The following is a 22050-nucleotide window of genomic DNA, read 5'->3' as shown; positions in this document are numbered from 1 at the left end:
ATATCAGGCCCTGACCTCCACAACAAATGCATCCCAGTGTATATCACCCTGGGAATCTGTACAAAAGATTTTCCATAATTGGTACCTCACCCAATCCAATTTAGCATGCATACATCCTTCTACCTCACCTACCTGCTGGAGAAACTGTGGACAAAATTGTACCCTCTTTCGTATATGGTGGAGCTGCCCCAGTCTTACCAGATTCTGGTCAGGTGTCGCCCATTTTGTCACCTCTATCACCAACATCTCATTCTCCTCAGACAGTCCTTCTAGGCATGCAATCCCCCTGCTGGCCCACCAACCTCTGAACAATTGTGACCCATATTTTTATAGCTGTGTAGCCAACTATCACCAGAAAATAGAAATGCCCTCACCCCCCTTCCCTGGAGGAGGTAATTTATATTGTAAATTATCATTGCCACCTTGAATAAATGTTCGCCAAAGCACACTTCCAAATGGCTAAATTCTTAACCAGTTGGCATCCCTGGCTTAATAATTTCAGAAACCTGGCCTTGTGGAGTTATCCTCCTTATCCCGAGCTCCCTACTTTTATATGGATCCTTCAGCTGAAGGTGGTCATATTCCTGTCCTTTGGACTGTCAGAGGATAGCTGTCTTGTTCTCATTTATCATTGTTACAGTGTGTAGTTCACATTCTCACTGGCACTTTCTAATATCCTGCCTATCGCATGTTGCTGTACATTCATTTATTCATACCCTTATTTGTTATCTTGAATATCCAATACTGGATACTGATACATGTATTGCAGGATACTGTAAAAACTTTTAAAGTGCAATGATTAGGTGGGGTTTTACAATGAATTCCATTGCATGTATGCTGTATGTAATAAAAATATTTTTCTGTGTTTATAGAGCTGGGTGAAAACACATCTCGGATCAGCTGTGCTCATTTTAAAGATGATAATCTGATTGTGGAACAGCCAGCAAGAATTCTGCCATTTCACATCGTCCTGGAAAATCCTTCATTTTCACCTGTTGGACCTTTTTGCAGTGACTCATCGAATACGACTGATCGTATACCAATGCATTGCAAAGTACTTCTCTATTTCAAAGTAGTTGGAAAAAAATATGTTGAGTATAAAATGAATCTGTTCCTGGTGCCCACTGGTACAACAATTACTGAGGTAAAATATTATTTGGGGGTTTATGGAGGCAGGGGCAACAAAAATTAGAAAGACCTGCAGTGACTGATTTAGAAACATAACCATGGTTTTATTTGACACCATGATTATATAGGTTGTATGTACATTAGTAGTTTACTGTCTAATGCCTCGTACACACGTTCCGATTATCGTACGACCGATCGTTCACATTTTGTTGCATACAACTAAGATCGAATACAACAGTGCAAACTGTGTGTAAGATTTTTGTCGTACGATTCTGTAACAATCTTCCGTCGTGCGTAGCTACGTATTTTAAATGATGTCAAATACGTGTGACCTGTGTGTCCTTCTGGTTTATTTTCGTGTTTCCGATCATGCGTGGTGTTTGTCGAATGACATTTATCGGACGCATACTGTACTGGCTATACGATTGTCGTACGACGGGCTGTCATCCGACCAAAGTTTTCCTGTTTGTCCCTTCGGAATTTGGTTGGACGGACTGTCGCGATCGGCTGTCGAAAGCTGCGTACTAACGATCAGATTATCGCACGATCTGTCCGAAAGCGACTTTTGTGGTCCGATAATCGGAACGTGTGTACGGGGCATTACTCATTTAAAGTGGTTGTAAACCCTTACAACCAACTTTGATCTACAGGTAAACCTAGATTAAGGCTTACCTGTGTAGGTCCAAGAAATATCTCCTAAACCTATACGGTTTAGGAGATATTTACCAGAAGACAGCCACCGCTGTCTACGGCGCATGCGCCGTAGACAGCAGCGCGCAGGCGCACTGGGGCAGGCCACATATCTAGTGTCGGCTCCCGTGCGCATGCGCGGGAGTGACGTCATCGCAGCTCCAGAGAATCACAACGCCGGAGCCGCGAGACCCAGAAGTCACTCCGGTATCCATGGCAGCGGCGAAGAGGAAGACGGAGGACCGCTTCAGTGCTTCGTTCTCAGGTAAGTTATTTATAATGAGCTAGTATGCTATGCATACTAGCTCATTATGTCTTTGTCTTGCAGGATTTTTTTTTTTTCAGGATTTTTTTAAAAGGGTTTACAACCACTTTAATGTGTATTACTACTTTTGCAGTCAAATTGTGATATTGCTTACTTTATAGTTGTTACATGTCCCCATTCACATAGCATAACTATTTAAAAAAAATAGCTTTTAACCTTTTTACTAAAATAAGTAAAAATAATACTAAAAATCGCTTGCTTCCTTGTCCTTAACAGGTCCTTTTTAAGTTTTCAGTGCTGTGATAGTTTGACTGAAAATTACTTGGTCATGCAATACTGCACCCACATAAATGTTTATAATTTTTTAACCACTTGCTTACTGGGCACTTAAACCCCCCTCAGTCCCAGACTAATTTTCAGCTTTCAGCGCTGATGCACTTTGAATGACAATTGTGCGGGCATACAACACTGTACCCAAATGAAATTTTTATCATTTTTTTCCCACAAATAGAGCTTTCTTTTGGTGGTATTTAATCACAGCTGGGAGTTTTATTTTTTGCTAAACAAACAAAAAAAGATGCAAAAAAAAAAAAAAAAATCATGTTTTAATAGTTTGTTATAAAATTTTGCAAACGGGTCATTTTTCTCCTTCATTGAAGTGCGCTGATTAGGCGGCACTGATAGGCTGCATTGGTGGGCACTGATGGGCTGCATTGGTGGGCACTGATGGGCTGCATTGGTGGGCACTGATAGGCTGCTCTGGTGGGCACTGATAGGCATAGTTAAGGCGGCACTAATAGGCACAGATAAGGCGGCACTGATGGGCAAAGATGGGCACAGATAAGATGGCACGGATGGGTGGCACGGATGGGTGGCTCGGATGGGTGGCACGGATGGGCACTGATAGGTACCACTGATAGATGGGACTGATGGGCACTGATAGGTGGCACTGATAGGTGGCTCTGATAGGTGGCACTGCTGGGCACTGATGGGCGGCACTGCTGGGCACTGATGGGCGGCACTGGGGTGCAGCACCTTTGAGGCAGATTGTGGGCACTGTGGGTGGCACTGGTGGGTGGCACTGTGGGCACTGCTGGGTGGCACTGTGGGCACTGCTGGGTGGCACTATGGGCACTGCTGGGTGGCACTGACGGGGGCACTTACTTTTTATTAGGGTGGCACTGCAGGGGGCAGGTTGGCACTGGCAGAGGGCAGGTGGGCGCTTGCATTGCTGGCCGTGATCGGGACTGATGTCCCGATCACGGCCGCCGGTGATCTGCTTTTTTAACGGAGCCGGTAATGATGTCCAGATCACCGGCGGCCGTGATCGGGACATCAGTCCCGATCACGGCCAGCAATGCAAGCGCCCACCTGCCCTCTGCCAGTGCCAACCTGCCCCCTACAGTGCCACCCAGCAGTGCCCATAGTGCCACCCAGCAGTGCCCATAGTGCCACCCAGCAGTGCCCACAGTGCCACCCAGCAGTGCCCACAGTGCCACCCACCAGTGCCACCCACAGTGCCCACAATCTGCCTCAAAGGTGCTGCACCCCAGTGCCGCCCATCAGTGCCCAGCAGTGCCGCCCATCAGTGCCCAGCAGTGCCACCTATCAGAGCCACCTATCAGTGCCACCTATCAGTGCCCATCAGTCCCATCTATCAGTGGTACCTATCAGTGCCCATCCGTGCCACCCATCCGAGCCACCCATCCGTGCCACCCATCCGTGCCATCTTATCTGTGCCCATCTTTGCCCATCAGTGCCGCCTTATCTGTGCCTATTAGTGCCGCCTTAACTATGCCTATCAGTGCCCACCAGTGCAGCCTATCAGTGCCCACCAATGCAGCCTATCAGTGCCCACCAATGCAGCCCATCAGTGCCCACCAATGCAGCCTATCAGTTCCGCCTAATCAGCGCACTTCAATGAAGGAGAAAAATGACCCGTTTGCAAAATTTTATAACAAACTATTAAAACATGATTTTTTATTTTTTTTTATTTTGCATCTTTTTTTATTTGTTTAGCAAAAAATAAAACTCCCAGCTGTGATTAAATACCACCAAAATAAAGCTCTATTTGTGGGAAAAAAATGATAAAAATTTAATTTGGGTACAGTGTTGTATTCCCACGCAATTGTCATTCAAAGTGCGACAGCGCTGAAAGCTGAAAATTGGTCTGGGCAGAAGGGGGGTTTAAGTGCCCAGTAAGAAAGTGGTTAAGTTTCAGCTTTGCAACCATACTCCCCGGTAGTGATGGCCGAACGGTTCTCCCGGCGGTCGTTTCGCTGCGAATTTCGGTCGTTCGCGGTCCGCTCGTTCGCTCGCCTTTTGCTGTCGTTCGCCCCCGGCTGACTTGCGTGTTTAATGTGTAAAAGAACTATGACCTATGATGACACGTCTATCATGGGGTACAGGACAGCCAATTGAGACATGACAGCACATGGACACTTGGACATTCCCCCTAACCTATAAATACACCCGATCCGGCGGCCATTTTACATTCTTTCTTCTGTCACTATAGGGAAAGGTTGCTGTGTGGAGTATGGAGAGATAAATCGCTAGCTATTTGGTACACAAAAGTTCTTTTCAGGACTGGTATAGGTGTTAGGTGTATATAGGTTTGCTGTGCTACTGATTGTTGCAGCAGCCTGAGTGTCTTTTGTCAGTTTAGAGAAAGGGAAAGGACGGTGTGTGCTACAGGGAGAGTCAGTTTAGTCGTCATCATCATCATCATCATCATCATTAGCTGTTACTATCAGGTCCACAAAAGAGCTATTCCAGTAACCACTAATTGTTCCAGGCTCCTCTTTTTTGCCACTTTGTATAGGGACAGGAAGGAAGCAGTGTGTCAGGCAGTGAGGGTCAGTTTAAAGAGTTGCTGTTACTATTAGTTCCACAAAGGTTCTTTTCAGGACTGGTATCAGTGGTATGGTAATAGGCTTGTACACGTATAATATTCTTTCTTCCAAATATAGAAAGAATATTATACTTGACTGCTGCCCTTCTGCTGAAGTCTGCTAATCATTCACAACTCGCTTGTTCCACAAAGCTCTTTATCAGGACTGGTAACTTGGTCTGTGTAGGGTGCTACAGTACATAGGGTTGAGTGAGGTACAGTCTGCTGTTCTGTAAGGACCGCTATCGGTCCACAATAGATAGGGTTGAGGTGCACCACTGCTGACCGCTGCCCTATACTGCAGCAGTCCTTCATTGGTATAGGGACTGAAGTACAGTCTGCTAATCACTAACACACAACCTGCTTGGTCCACAAAAGTTCCTATAAGGACTGGTAACTTGGTCTAGGGTGCTACAGTACATAGGTTTGAGTGCGGTACAGTCTGCTGTTCTGTAAGGACCGCTATCAGTCCACAATAGATAGGGTTGAGGTGCACCACTGCTGACCGCTGCCCTATACTGCAGCAGTCCTTCAGCGGTATAGGGACTAAGAGTTTTGTCACAGGGTGATTTAAAAAATGACAGGCAGAGGAAGAGGCAGGCCCTTCCGCAGGGGTGGTAGGGGTAGGGCAGGAGCAACAGCCTTGAGCCAAAGTGGGAAGTTGCAGAAGGTGCGTTCAATTACTTTAAAGGATGCACCAGACTTGGTTGAGTGGCTCACTCAGCCTTACTCTTCTGCACCCTCCTCATCCTCTCGATCTCCACCCTCTTCTTCACTCTCTGCTATGTGCACCCCCATAGACACTACCACCAACAACACCACCACCACTACCACATACCTTCCGCTTGAGTCACAGGAATTATTTTCCGATCCATATCAAGAGGACATTTCTGATGCGCAGCCACTCTTGGTATTGGATCAGGAAGAGGAGGTAGCAACAACCGCTACTCGGCAGTCTGACGACAGTACCCAGATCAGCCCAAGGAGGAGTTTGGTCCCCGGTGTTGCTGCCTACTCCGAGATCTCTACTTATAGCGGTGGGGAAGGTGACGTTGATGATGACGTGTCTAGTGATGTCACGTGGGTGCACACAAGAGAAGAAGAGGAGGGGAGTTCAGAGGGAGATATGGACCAGCAGATAGGGAGGAGAAGCAGGAATAACTTACATTGCACAGGAGGAACAAAGCAAACTGCAAATGTATCAGGAGCGAGTCATCGACCATGTACGGTCACATCTGGCGCTCCCAGGACACCGGCACATGGCTCCGCAGTGTGGCTTTTTTTAACGTGTCCGCTGCTGACAATAGCGTTGCCATCTGCAATCTTTGCAATCAACGCATTAGTCGCGGTAAGCCCAAAACTCACCTAGGGACGACCGCCTTAAGAAGGCACATGAGCAGCCATCACCGAGCCCAGTGGGAGCAACGGAACACACAAAGCCACACTGCAGGCTCTCACCGTCCAGCCTCGTCTTCTACTTCTCCTTCTCTTCTCTCCTCACAATTGTCCTCCATTCCACCTTCCATCACGCCAAGCTCACGTTTTTCTGCAAAAAGGCAGGCTTCCGTGGGCCTAATGTTCGAGCGTAAAAAAATGATGACGCCGGATAACCCTCTTGCCCAACGGTTGATGGCTGGCTTGTCAGAACTGATAGCCCGCCAACTACTGCCATATAAACTGGTGGACTCGGAGGCCTTTCGCAAATTTGTGGCCATTGGAACACCACAATGGAAGGTCCCAGGAAGGAAGTATTTCTCAGAGAAGGGCATCCCAGAGCTATATGGCCATGTTCAGCGGCAAGTGAATGTATCTCTGGCACACAGTGTCGGTGCCAAGATACATCTGACCACAGACACGTGGTCTAGCAAACACGGGCAGGGAAGGTATATCACTTTTACTGCCCACTGGGTGAACCTTCTGACGGCCGTCAAGCATGTAACCCGTGGCACCCGTGTAGATTTGGTTTTACCGCCACGGATTGCATGCAGGCCTGACTCTTCTTCTCCTCCTCCTCCTACTCCATCCTCCTCCCTCTCCTCCTCAGCTGCCTCCTCCTTTTCCGCTGCTAGCGTCTCTTCCGCTGCACCGCCCAAGCTCCCCAGAACCTATTCCACATGCCAGGTGAGACGTTGCCATGCCGTGCTGCGTCTGTTGTGCCTGGAAGCCAAGAGCCACACTGGCCCGGCACTCCTTTCAGCTTTGCGTTCACAGGCAGATCAGTGGCTAACACCGCTCAATTTGACAGTTGGTAAAGTGGTGTGTGACAACGGTGCCAATCTGCTTAGCGCATTGAAACAGGGCAAAATCACGCACGTGCCATGCATGGCACACGTCTTAAACTTGGTCGTGCAGCGATTCCTTGTCAAATACCCTGGGGTCCAGGACATCTTGCGGCAGGCAAGGAAAATCTCGGCCCATTTCAGAAGATCTTACATGGCCATGGCTCGCCTTGCTGACATTCAGCGGCGACACCATCTGCCGGTCAGACGTCTTATTTGCGATTGCCCGACGCGATGGAACTCAACCTTCTATATGCTTGATAGGCTGCTCCAGCAGAAACGTGCAGTTAACGTCTACCTGTATGAACTCTGCGAAAGAAACGGTTCTGGGGAGCTGGGTTTTTTTTCACCGCGCCAGTGGCTGCTCATGCGCGACGCATGCAGACTTCTGCGGCCATTTGAGGAGATCACCAAACTGGTCAGTCGCAGCCATGGCACCATCAGTGACATGGTACCTTATGCCTTCTTTATGGAGCGTGCATTGCGTCGTGTCATTGATCAGGCTGTGGAGGAGCAGGAGCGGGAAGATGAGGAAGTCGCAATGCTGGATGAATTCCCAGGGGGGGCTACTCTATCTGAGACAAGTCAACAACAGGAGTCTGATGAGGAGTCAGAGGAGGATGGTGCCGGGGCGGATGAGGAGGAGCAAGAAGAGCATGCTTTAAACCTTTCTGGGATCCCTGTTGTGCGTGGATGGGGAGATGAGAATGAAGAGGACGACATTATCCTGGATGATGAGCAGGAGCCAGGCCACCACACCACTTCCACTTTAGTGCAAATGGGGGCCTTCATGCTCCAGTGTTTTAATAGGGACCCCCGTATAAAAAGCATAAGGGTCAAGGACCAGTACTGGGTGGAAACGTACTTAGACCCCCGGTACAAACACAAAATGGCGGAAATGTTACCACCGTCGCAGAGGGCTGTCAGAATGCAGCACTTCCAGGCCTTGCTTCGAGAAATGCCGCATTCTGCTTTTGCGTGCGCTGGCAGAGGAGCAATTCCCACTCCCAGAGAAGGATTTGCGGGTACCATTCCAACAGCGCCTGCAAGAAGAGGCCGGTTTGAAGATGTGTTGGTGACTTCGGATATGAGGTCATTCTTTCAGCTGACCCATCGACGGGTGTCATCCGGATCCAGCATCAGGGAACGCCTAGACCGTCAGGTGTCCGACTACATTGGGTTAACGGCCGATGTGGACGCTCTGAGGAGTGATGAACCCCTGGACTACTGGGTGGGCAGGCTTGACCTCTGGCCAGAGCTTGCCCAATTTGCCATCGAACTGTTGGCTTGCCCCTCATCCAGTGTCCTGTCCGAAAGGACGTTCAGCACAGCAGGGGGGATCGTGACCGATAAGCGTACTCGCCTAGCTCACGACAGTGTTAACTACCTCACATTTATAAAAATGAATGAGGCATGGATCTCGCAGGAATTCAACACATGTGACCAGTAGACCATGTATATGTCTATAAACTATTTTTTTAATCAAGCACACAGACCTTCTTTCTTCATTTGGCTCACTTCCTTGTCCCAAAAAAGCACACCGTACTATATGCCCCTACCCTCCTCTTTGAAAAGGTTGAGCAGTGTCATATTTCTACTGGGGCTGCTTATGATATCCCTGTGCTGTGCTGACTTCCTCCTGGGGGTTCTTATTATGAGGGGATCACACCATCCCTGTGCTGTGCTGAGTTTCTCCTGGGCCTGCTTACTATGAGGGGATCACACCATCCCTGTGCTGTGCTGACTTCCTCCTGGGGGTTCTTATTATGAGGGGATCACACCATCCCTGTGCTGTGCTGAGTTTCTCCTGGGCCTGCTTATTATGAGGGGATCACACCATCCCTGTGCTGTGCTGACTTACTCCTGGGGCTGCTTAAGGTGCTGCTGTCAGTGCTGTATATCACGGTGCTGGTGTGAGTGCTTAATGTCACGGTGCTGGTGTGAGTGCTTAATGTCACGGTGCTGCTGTCAGTGCTGTATATCACGGTGCTGATGTCAGTGCTTAATGTCACGCTTCTGATGTCAGTACTCTCTATCACGGTGTTGCTGTCAATGCTGTATGTCACGGTGCTGTGGTTAATGCTTTATATCATGCTTCTGATGTCAGTACTCTCTATCACGGTGCTGCTGTCAGTGCTGTATATCACTGTGCTGATGTCAGTTCTGTATGTCACGCTTCTGATGTCAGTGCCCTCTATCACAGTGCTGCTGTCAGTGCTGTATATCACAGTGCTGATGTCAGTGCTTAATGTCACGCTTCTGATGTCAGTACTCTCTATCACGGTGTTGCTGTCAATGCTGTATGTCACGGTGCTGGTGTTAATGCTTTATGTCACGCTTCTGATGTCAGTACTCTCTATCACGGTGCTGCTGTCAGTGCTGTATATCACGGTGCTGATGTCAGTGCTGTATGTCACGCTGCTGATGTCAGTGCTCTCTATCACGGTGCTGCTGTCAGTGCTGTATATCACGGTGCTGATGTCAGTGCTGTATGTCACGCTTCTGATGTCAGTGCCCTCTATCACGGTGCTGCTGTCAGTGCTGTATATCACGGTGCTGATGTCAGTGCTTAATGTCACGCTTCTGATGTCAGTACTCTCTATCACGGTGTTGCTGTCAATGCTGTATGTCACGGTGCTGGTATTAAGGCTTTATGTCACGCTGCTGATGTCAGTGCCCTCTATCACAGTGCTGCTGTCAGTGCTGTATATCACTGTGCTGATGTCAGTGCTGTATGTCACGCTTCTGATGTCAGTACTCTCTATCACGGTGCTGCTGTCAGTGCTGTATATCACGGTGCTGATGTCAGTGCTGTATGTCACGCTGCTGATGTCAGTGCTCTCTATCACGGTGCTGCTGTCAGTGCTGTATATCACGGTGCTGATGTCAGTGCTGTATGTCACGCTGCTGATGTCAGTGCTCTCTATCACTGTGCTGCTGTCAGTGCTGTATATCACAGTGCTGATGTCAGTGCTTAATGTCACGCTTCTGATGTCAGTACTCTCTATCACGGTGTTGCTGTCAATGCTGTATGTCACGGTGCTGGTGTTAATGCTTTATGTCACGCTTCTGATGTCAGTACTCTCTATCACGGTGCTGCTGTCAGTGCTGTATATCACGGTGCTGATGTCAGTGCTGTATGTCACGCTGCTGATGTCAGTGCTCTCTATCACGGTGCTGCTGTCAGTGCTGTATATCACGGTGCTGATGTCAGTGCTGTATGTCACGCTTCTGATGTCAGTGCTCTCTATCACGGTGCTGCTGTCAGTGCTGTATATCACTGTGCTGATGTCAGTGCTGTATGTCACGCTTCTGATGTCAGTGCCCTCTATCACGGTGCTGCTGTCAGTGCTGTATATCACAGTGCTGATGTCAGTGCTTAATGTCACGCTTCTGATGTCAGTACTCTCTATCACGGTGTTGCTGTCAATGCTGTATGTCACGGTGCTGGTGTTAATGCTTTATGTCACGCTTCTGATGTCAGTACTCTCTATCACGGTGCTGCTGTCAGTGCTGTATATCACGGTGCTGATGTCAGTGCTGTATGTCACGCTGCTGATGTCAGTGCTCTCTAGCACGGTGCTGCTGTCAGTGCTGTATATCACGGTGCTGATGTCAGTGCTGTATGTCACGCTGCTGATGTCAGTGCTCTCTATCACGGTGCTGCTGTCAGTGCTGTAAATCACAGTGCTGATGTCAGTGCTTAATGTCACGCTTCTGATGTCAGTACTCTCTATCACGGAGTTGCTGTCAATGCTGTATGTCACGGTGCTGGTGTTAATGCTTTATGTCACGCTTCTGATGTCAGTACTCTCTATCACGGTGCTGCTGTCAGTGCTGTATATCACGGTGCTGATGTCAGTGCTGTATGTCACGCTGCTGATGTCAGTGCTCTCTATCACGGTGCTGCTGTCAGTGCTGTATATCACGGAGCTGATGTCAGTGCTGTATGTCACGCTTCTGATGTCAGTGCCCTCTATCACGGTGCTGCTGTCAGTGCTGTATATCACGGTGCTGATGTCAGTGCTTAATGTCACGCTTCTGATGTCAGTACTCTCTATCACGGTGTTGCTGTCAATGCTGTATGTCACGGTGCTGGTATTAATGCTTTATGTCACGCTGCTGATGTCAGTGCCCTCTATCACAGTGCTGCTGTCAGTGCTGTATATCACTGTGCTGATGTCAGTGCTGTATGTCACGCTTCTGATGTCAGTGCTCTCTATCACGGTGCTGCTGTCAGTGCTGTATATCACGGTGCTGATGTCAGTGCTGTATGTCACGCTGCTGATGTCAGTGCTCTCTATCACGGTGCTGCTGTCAGTGCTGTATATCACGGTGCTGATGTCATTGCTGTATGTCACGCTGCTGATGTCAGTGCTCTCTATCACGGTGCTGCTGTCAGTGCTGTATATCACGGTGCTGATGTCAGTGCTGTATGTCACGCTGCTGATGTCAGTGCTCTCTATCACGGTGCTGCTGTCAATGCTGTATGTCACGGTGCTGGTGTTAATGCTTTATGTCACGCTGCTGATGTCAGTGCTCTCTATCACGGTGCTGCTGTCAGTGCTGTATATCACGGTGCTGATGTCAGTGCTGTATGTCACGCTTCTGATGTCAGTGCCCTCTATCACGGTGCTGCTGTCAGTGCTGTATATCACGGTGCTGATGTCAGTGCTTAATGTCACGCTTCTGATGTCAGTACTCTCTATCACGGTGTTGCTGTCAATGCTGTATGTCACGGTGCTGGTATTAATGCTTTATGTCACGCTGCTGATGTCAGTGCCCTCTATCACAGTGCTGCTGTCAGTGCTGTATATCACTGTGCTGATGTCAGTGCTGTATGTCACGCTTCTGATGTCAGTGCTCTCTATCACGGTGCTGCTGTCAGTGCTGTATATCACGGTGCTGATGTCAGTGCTGTATGTCACGCTGCTGATGTCAGTGCTCTCTATCACGGTGCTGCTGTCAGTGCTGTATATCACGGTGCTGATGTCATTGCTGTATGTCACGCTGCTGATGTCAGTGCTCTCTATCACGGTGCTGCTGTCAGTGCTGTATATCACGGTGCTGATGTCAGTGCTGTATGTCACGCTGCTGATGTCAGTGCTCTCTATCACGGTGCTGCTGTCAGTGCTGTATATCACGGTGCTGATGTCAGTGCTGTATGTCACGCTGCTGATGTCAGTGCTCTCTATCACGGTGCTGCTGTCAGTGCTGTATATCACAGTGCTGATGTCAGTGCTTAATGTCACGCTTCTGATGTCAGTACTCTCTATCACGGTGTTGCTGTCAATGCTGTATGTCACGGTGCTGATGTCAGTGCTGTATGTCACGCTTCTGATGTCAGTGCCCTCTATCACGGTGCTGCTGTCAGTGCTGTATATCACGGTGCTGATGTCAGTGCTTAATGTCAAACTTCTGATGTCAGTACTCTCTATCACGGTGTTGCTGTCAATGCTGTATGTCACGGTGCTGGTATTAATGCTTTATGTCACGCTGCTGATGTCAGTGCCCTCTATCACAGTGCTGCTGTCAGTGCTGTATATCACTGTGCTGATGTCAGTGCTGTATGTCACGCTTCTGATGTCAGTGCTCTCTATCACGGTGCTGCTGTCAGTGCTGTATATCACGGTGCTGATGTCAGTGCTGTATGTCACGCTGCTGATGTCAGTGCTCTCTATCACGGTGCTGCTGTCAGTGCTGTATATCACTGTGCTGATGTCAGTGCTGTATGTCACGCTTCTGATGTCAGTGCTCTCTATCACGGTGCTGCTGTCAGTGCTGTATATCACGGTGCTGATGTCAGTGCTGTATGTCACGCTGCTGATGTCAGTGCTCTCTATCACGGTGCTGCTGTCAGTGCTGTATATCATGCTTCTGATGTCAGTGCCCTCTATCACGGTGCTGCTGTCAGTGGTGTATATCACGGTGCTGATGTCAGTGCTGTATGTCACGCTTCTGATGTCAGTACTCTCTATCACTGTGTTGCTGTCAATGCTGTATGTCACGGTGCTGGTATTAATGCTTTATGTCACGCTGCTGATGTCAGTGCCCTCTATCACGGTGCTGCTGTCAGATGCCTCTATCACGGTGCAGGTGTCATTGCTGTATGTCACGCTGCTGGTGATCATCTCCTGCACCCTCTTCTTTGCCTACCCTGGTCCCTGACCTTCCCTCTCCTCCATTGCCTTCATGCGCTCCACAGTCCTGAATTGTCACAACAATTTCCCATATAAAAAAAGAATGATTGTAGTTATCGATCCCAAATTCACCTCATACATGTATTATGTCATTGGCCATGTGGTGGGACTATGTTTGCCCTGCTAATAATTACCACGTGGCCGCAAATTTGACCTAAAGGTTGGCGAAGTTCGCCTCCCATTGAAGTCAATGGGGCCCGCGGCGAACGTTCGGTTTCGCGAACGGTCGGCCTCGTTCGCGTTCCGTGTTCGCGAAACGTCCCGTCGGAAGTTCGTCCATCACTACTCCCCGGGAACACAAAGACTTTGGTTTCCCGGCAGATGCTTGGAGGGTCATAGGAATAATGCTGCTGGGTCACCAGTCAGCATTGTTTATGGTCAGAACTAAAACAGTATCTTATCATCTTCAAACCTCTGACTTTAATTCTTGATTAATGAAAACATTCTTGGCAAATGCCTTCGCTTTGGTTCGTCTTGCACCGGTCCAAGAATTTCACCTCTAGTGGCACAATACGAATGCCCCCAGCCGCCCCTCTTAATCATGGCCCCAGTTCTGAAAACGAAGAAAATAGAACCGGAGTCCTATTCCATTATTCCTAGCTGAAGTATTCAGACGACAGGCCTTCTTTGAACACTCTATTTTTTCAAAGTAAATGCTTCGGGGCCCCCGGGACACTCAGGCAAGAACATTGCGGAGGTGCGGAGAGGCAGGGGCTGGGACAGGCGGTAGCTTGCCTCAAGGCAGCCTGCCAGCTTGATCCCAAGATCCAACTAAATACTTGTGTGATCTGTTACCATTAAAGTCCCATCCACTTATGGGGGTTTTCTCTCTTCGCTGACTATACCTGGGATGTGGGCAGCATACACCCAGTTCTTATATGGTGGATACACAATTGCTACTTTTGGTACCAGGATATTCCAAATACTTCCAAAATGATATCGTTTTGGAAAATGGACACCTCAAGGTGATCTTATTTTTTGCTCCAATTTTGGAACTTGAAGGAATAAGCTTGTATCGAGGCGATCGAGGTGCACTTAGCCTTTAAAAGCTGCCCAATGAAGCAGTACAAGTGCAAGTTACCTTGTATTAGTAGAAGAAACTAGAAACAACGAACCACAACATAGAATATACAAAAAAACATATACAATGTAATACTGACATATAATCACACACATAGGTTGGACTTGATGGACTTGTGTCTTTTTTCAACCTCACCTACTATGTAACTATGTAACGATTGAATTAGATGTGTCTTTTTCAACTAGACTAACTATGTAAGAAAATTTCCTGGAGGATGAACTTGCATTGCACCAAAAATTGCTTTGGGGATTAACCCAAAACACTTTAAAACCTACAGAACAATCTCATGATTATTGGTGGTCATTCTCACGTAAGGCCTCATGCACACGAGACGCAGATGAAACCTCTGTTAAAAAAAAGCTGAAACGCGCGTTTAGAAACGCGCGTTTTGCCGCGTTTGCATGCCGCGTTTAGACGCGTTTAGACGCGTTTGCGTTTAAACGCGTTTATAAAGATAACATCATGTAGACCCTCCCCAAGCTCTCAAAGCATTTTTTTTAACTATTTCTGCTATTTTGATCAGAGTGAGCAGCAGCAGCATAGAGAGCAGTTGTACACTTGCATTTGCCGTGTCACTTGCCACGGCACCTGCCACAAGTTGTGGATTGTCCACTTGCCACGTCACTTGCCACAAGTTGGGGATTGTCCACTTGCCACATCACCTGCCACGTCACCTGCCACAAATTGTGGATTGTCCACTTGCCACGTCACTTGCCACATCACCTGCCACGTCACTTGCCACGAGATGTGGATTGTCCACTTTCCACGTCATCTGCCATGCCACCTGCCACAAGCTGTGGATTGTCCACTTGCCACGTCACCAGCCACATCACCTGCCACAAGTTGTGGATTGTCCACTTGCCACGTGACTTGCCACATCACCTGCCACGTGACTTGCCACATCACCTGCCACAAGTTGTGGATTGTCTACTTGCCGCGTCACTTGCCACATCACCTGCCACGTCACTTGCCACGTCACCTGCCACAAGTTGTGGATTGTTCACTTGCCACGTCACCTGTCACGTCACCTGCCACAAGTTGTGGATTGTCCACTTGCCACGTCACTTGCCACAAGCTGTGGATTGTCCACTTGCCACATCACTTGCCACGTCACCTGCCACGTCACTTGCCACGTCACCTGCCACAAGTTTTGGATTGTCCACTTGCCACGTCACTTGCCACGTCAGCTGCCACGTCACTTGCCACATCACCTGCCACGTCACCTGCCACAAGTTGTGGATTGTCCACTTGCCACGTCACTTGCCACATCACCTGCCACGTCACTTGCCACGAGATGTGGATTGTCCACTTGCCATGTCACTTGCCACGTCACCTGCCACGTCACTTGCCACGTCAGCTGCCACGTCACTTGCCACAAGATGTGGATTGTCCACTTGTCACATCACCTGCCACATCACTTGCCACATCACCTGCCACGTCACCTGCCACAAGTTGTGGATTGTCCACTTGCCACGTCACTTGCCACATCACCTGCCACGTCACTTGCCACAAGATGTGGATTGTCCACTTTCCACGTCACCTGCCATGCCACCTGCCACAAGTTGTGGATTGTCCACTTACCACGTCACCAGCCACATCACCTGCCACAAGTTGTGGATTGTCCACTTGCCACACCACTTTCCACGTCACCTGCCACGTCACCTGCCGCAAGATGTGGATTGTCCACTTGCCACGTCACCAGCCACATCACCTGCCACAAGTTGTGGATTGTCCACTTGCCACGTCCCTTGCCACGTCCCCTGCCACGTCACCTGCCACAAGTGGATTGTCCACTTGCCACATCACTTGCCACATCACCTGCCACAAGTTGTGGATTGTCCACTTGCCACGTCACCTGACACAAGTTGTGGATTGTCCACTCGCCACGTCACTTGCCACATCCCCTGCCACAAGTGAATTGTCCACTTGCCACGTCACTTGCCACGTCCCCTGCCACAAGTGGATTGTCCACTTGCCACGTCACTTGCCACGTCACCTGCCACAAGTTATGGATTGTCCACTTGCCACGTCACATGCCAGTCACCTGCCACAAGTTGTTGATTTTCCACTTGCCACGTCACCTGCCAAGTCACTTGCTGCGTCACCTGCCAGGTCACTTGCCACGTCACCTGCCACAAGTTGTGGATTGTCCACTTTCCACGTCACTTGCCACTTCACCTGCCACGTCACTTGCCACAAGTTGTGGATTGTCCACTTGCCACATCACTTGCCACCTGCCATGTCACTTGCCACAAGTTGTGGATTGTCCACTTGCCACGTCACTTGCCACAAGTTGTGGATTGTCCACTTGCAATTGCAATTGTTTAAAATATTTTTCTAATGGTTTTTCATCATTTGCAATCATTTTTGAGATTTTTAATGTAAAAAAAAGGTCACCTTTAAAAACGCATATAAACGCAAACGCGGCTAAACGCGGGTGCCACGTTTAGCCGCGTTTTGCGTCTGAAACGTGGAAATTTTTGCTTCTGAACGCATTTTTTTGCTTCTGAACGCATTTTTTTGCTTCTGGAAAAACGAGATTAAACGCAACTGCATAAAAATGGAAAAAAACGAGACTGTGTGCATGGACACATAGGATAACATTGAATGAGTTCAGGGGCATTTGAAAAAACTGTCCAACTGCATCTGAACGCGCGTTTAACTGCGTCTCGTGTGCATGAGGCCTAACCCCCTCCAAACAATTCCACAATCTTTTTATTATTTTATTATTATTATTTATTTTTTTTTTTTATAAAAATGCTAACATACAATAATTCAAAAAACATTATACTCACACCAGTAGTTTTACTTAGCATTTTGCTTGTGAATCCAATCCCAAATTTTAAGTGCATTGCGTGCCATTCCGTGAGTGTTCTCTCCCAGTGCCCTATGTTCTGGAGGGTTCCATAGGATACTTCTTAATTGTATACTACTCATTTCAGATTCTAAATGAACCTACCTTTTTTCATTTTTTTCCTTCTTGGCCCATTCCACCACTCATGTAAGTGCTACTGCGTTATAATACTTTTTAAAGTCAGGTACAGCTAAACGCCCTTGTTTTTCCCTTTTCTTATGACAGAGAACGCTATTCTAGGTTTTTTATTTTGCATTATTAACTTTGTTATCATAGTTTTTAGTGCCTTAACCGCTTGCCGACCGCTTCACGCAGATATACTGCAGCAGAAGGGCACGCACAGGCAGAATAACGTACCTGTACATTGCCCTTTAAGAAGCGGCTTGCATGCGGCACAAGCTCTGAGTGTGATCACGGATCTCGTGGACTCGATGTCCGCGGGGACACCCTTGATCGTCTCACGAAGAGGAAGAACAGAGAAATGCTGATGTAAACAAGCATTTCCCTGTTCTGCCTAGTGACAGGACACTGATCACAGCTCCCTGTAATCGGGAGCGGTGATCAGTATCGTGTCACACACAACCCCTCCCCCCACAGTTTGAATCACTCCCTAGGACATATTTAACCCCTACAGCGCCCCATAGTGGTTAACTACTTCACTGCCAGTCACAGTTACACAGTAATCAATGCATTTTTAATCGCACTGATCGCTGTATAAATGTGAATGGCCCCAAAATAGCGCCAAAAGTGTCCGATCTGTCCGCCATAATGTCGCAGTCAAAAATTGCTGATCGCCCCCATTACTGGTAAAAAAAATGATTAATAAAAATACCATAAAACTATCCCCTATTCTGTAGACGCTATAACTTTTGCGCAAACCAATCAATAAATGCTTATTGCAATTTTTTTTTTTACCAAAAATATGTAGAAGACTACGTATTGGCCAAAACTAAAGAAAAAACATTTTTTTTAAATATATTTTTTGGGGATAATTATTGTGGCAAAAAGTAAAAAAATATAGCTTTTTTTTTAAATTGTGGCAATTTCTTGTTTCTTGAGGTTTTATATATATTTTTTCTAATTCATTTTTAATGTGTTTCCAGCGCGATCTTGGCGACAGGGTACTGTACATATCGCGTTGGCTGCAATAGGAAAATGTCACATTTTCCTATAGCAGCGAGCGTGAGAAATAAGCGACAATGTAAAACCTGCAGGCCTTCAGGGGCATACCACGCCCTTAGGTCTGGTACGGATTTTAAGGGGAACCCCCTACTCCGAAAAAATTACTTTAAAAACCTGTCTAGTGTGTTTTTATTATTGACTCTTTTCCCCAGGGACTCTTTTGCCACAGGGCGCCCCCCTTCCCCAAAGCACCCACCCCCCAACCCATGTTGAGGGCATGCGGCCTGGTACAGTTCAGGAGGGGGGGCACTCACCCGTCCCCACCCCCTTTCCTGACTGGCCGGGCTGCGTGCTCAGATAAGGGTCTGGTATGGATTTTTTGGGGGACCCCCAGGCCGTTTTTTCGGTGTAGGGGGTTCCCCTAAAATCAGTACCAGACCTAAGGGCCTGGTATGCTCTTGGAGGGGAAACCATGCCGTTTTTTTTATTTAAATTTGGCGGGGAGTTTCTCCTCAAGATTAATACCAAACACAGTACCTGGTATTGGCAGAGATCCAATGCACCAGTGTGAACCCGGCCCCAGTGTCAGCAATGCTTGTCACTCATATATACAGAGGTCACATGCTTCCTAGGGGGAGATGGGAAGAAACTAAGTACAGAGATACAACCAAAATGTAACTTAAAGGAGCACACTTGAAGGCCTGGGGGTTAAGAGACACTAGCGCTGAAGAGCAGGAAACAAACCTGAAGGCCTGAGGGTTCAGAGACCTCAGCGCTGAATGGTTCAACTACCACCAATTCATTCAAGAAACCCTGGGAGAAGGAACCAGGCATCCTGTCTGGGATGGACCTATTGACAAGAAACAGGAAATGGCTGCAAAGCGGATGAAGTAGACCGGGATGTTATCCAGACTTTCCTGAACTGACCTGGGGAGGATCGCAGCAGGCAAGATGGACAGATGAGGGCTGGGACTTACAGCATCCAATTAACGAACTACCCAGCAGCTCCCAAGGGAGTAGTGCGTTACATGTAAAACAACACATAATCAGCAAAAAATGCCAGCTTATGCTCCTCGTCCCCAATCTTGATGCCTTTTGTGTCTGGGTTATTGTGAATCAAGGAAAGAAGGGGTTCAAGAGACAACACGAATAGGAGTGGTGAAAGGGGACAACCCTGTCTTGTTCCATTTTGAAGGAAGGGGACGACTTCCCATTCACTTTTACATTTTCCATGAGATGATTATACAATACTTTAATCCATTGGATCATTCTCGGGCTGAGGTCCAAGACTTCCAGTGTTCTTATCATAAGTCCCCAGTCTACCTGTCGAAAGCTTTTTCAGCATCAATCGACAGGAATAGACCTGGGGACCCACTTTTTTTAATCATCTGCAGGAGAAAAAAAACGTTCTCACACTGTTGTCTCCCCCTTCTTTCCCTGGGATAAACCCTACCTGGTCAGGGTGTACCTGTCACAGTTCAGCTATGGAGCTGATCTGTGCCTTACCTTTACTGCTGTGGTTGGCTGGCACCTGTTGTTCCACTAGCTTGTGTTCAGCTCTGCTGCACTCTGCAGCTATGGATGTCGCTGGTTTCACCTGTTGCTTAATATATAATTCCTTCCTGCTACTTCCTGTGCAGCCCATCATGTGCTTCTCTATTTAAACCCTTCTCAGACCACTTTCTGGTTGCTTGAGCAACATTTGTTTCTGAGCTCCCTTCGTGTAGCCTGCTTTAACCTGACCTCTCGTGAACTGATCTCTTGTGTACCAACTCCGCTTGTTCTGATTACATTGTCTGCAGCCCGCCCTGACCTTGTCTCGCTATCTGGCTCTCCTTTGCTTCACCCATCCATCCTTGTCTGACGGTGTCTTCTGGCACTTCCCTAGTGAGCAGGGTGAACCCAGGGGTCGTGACCTGGGGTCAGCATGCAGCTAAGCCCAAACCCTTGTGAGGGGCTCCCTGGCAGAATACCGGCTGGCCCTTAGACTTAGATGAAGAGGGAGGGGATGATGAGGGCACTGACTCCACGTGGGTGCCTGGTAGGAGAGAGGAGGAGGAGGCACATCTCCAATGAGGCAGGATGCCCTCCGGGGAACAGCTTAGGGGCAGCACACCGACTGAATCACACCGCAGATCTCCGCCTGTGCAGGGCACTGCCTCTGCGCGTTATTCAAATAGTTCTTTGGTTTGGGACTTTTTTGCGACGAGTGCATCAGATCGCACCGCTGCTATTTGCAACATATGTCTCAAGCGTATCTCGCGTGGCCAAAACATCAGCTGCTTGGGCACCACATGCTTGACCAGACATATGTTGACCTGCCATGCAGCTCGTTGGCAAGCATACCTCAAAGACCCACACCAAAGAACAAAGCGGACCTCTCCTTGCTCCTCATCAGCTGGGATCTCCAACCACACTAGACCTTCAGTCCTCTCTGAAACCTGCGCTGAGAGGAATGAAGGTGTAGAAATAGGTGTGTCACAGCCAAGTGCTTGCGGGCACTCTGCTAGCAGTACACCCACGTCCGATTATAGCAGGCAAATTTCCCTGCCCCAGCTGCTGGACCATTGAAAGAAGTTCACTCCCAGCCATCCACATGCCCAGCGGTAGGGATGAGCTTCGAGTTCGAGTCGAACGCATGTTTGACTTAAACATTGCCTGTTCTATGGGAGAAATCTAAAGTGCTCATTTTAAAGGCTAATATGCAAGTTACTGTCCTAAAAAGTGTTTGGGGACATGGGTCCTGCCCCAGGGGACATGGATCAATGCAAAAAAATTTTTTTTAAACTGCAGTTTTTTCAGGAGCAGTGATTTTAATAATGATTAAAGAGGAAGTAAACCCTGATGAGTTTACTTCCTCTTTCATTTACTGCAAAGGTAAAGCATAATGGGCTACTATGCATACGGGAGCATAGTGCGCATGCGCACGGAAGCCGCTACTTGTGGCATATCACCATTGACCTCAGCGCGCCTGCGTGCCGCTATCTACGGCGCGTGCGCCGTAGACAACGATGCCTGTCTTTCGGCAAATATATCCTAAAACGTGTAGGTTTAGGAGATATTGCTTGGACCTACAGGTAAGCCTTAATCTAGGCTTACCTGTAGGTCAAAGTTGGTTGTAAGGGTTTACAACCACTTTAAAGTGAAACAACAAAAGAGTAATATTCCTTTAAATTTCATGGGGGGTGTCTATAGTATGCCTGTGAAGGGGCGCATCTTTCCCGTGCTCAGAACTGTCCCTGCACAAAGTGTAATTTCGCAAGGAAAAAAAGTCTTTTAAAATCACTTTGAATTGTCGGCTCCCGTAATACAGAGAACACTCAGTGTTCTCTGTATTACGGAGGCCGACAATTCATTCATTGATAAAAATAAAAAAAAGTGTGGGGTTCAACTAAATTTAATTACCAGGCTCTTCAGGTCTGGTATGGATATTAAGGGGAACCCCGCGTCAAATAAAAAAAAAATTGACATGGGGGTCCCCCTAAAAATCCATACCAGACCCTTTATCCGAGCACACAACCTGGCAGGCCGTAGGAAAAGA

Source organism: Lithobates pipiens, unplaced genomic scaffold (assembly GCF_037356315.1).
Source record: "Lithobates pipiens isolate NorthernLeopardFrog02 unplaced genomic scaffold, aLitPip1_a1.2 Scaffold_22, whole genome shotgun sequence".
Lineage (NCBI taxonomy): Eukaryota > Metazoa > Chordata > Amphibia > Anura > Ranidae > Lithobates > Lithobates pipiens.
Note: the sequence above shows the minus strand (reverse complement) of the source record.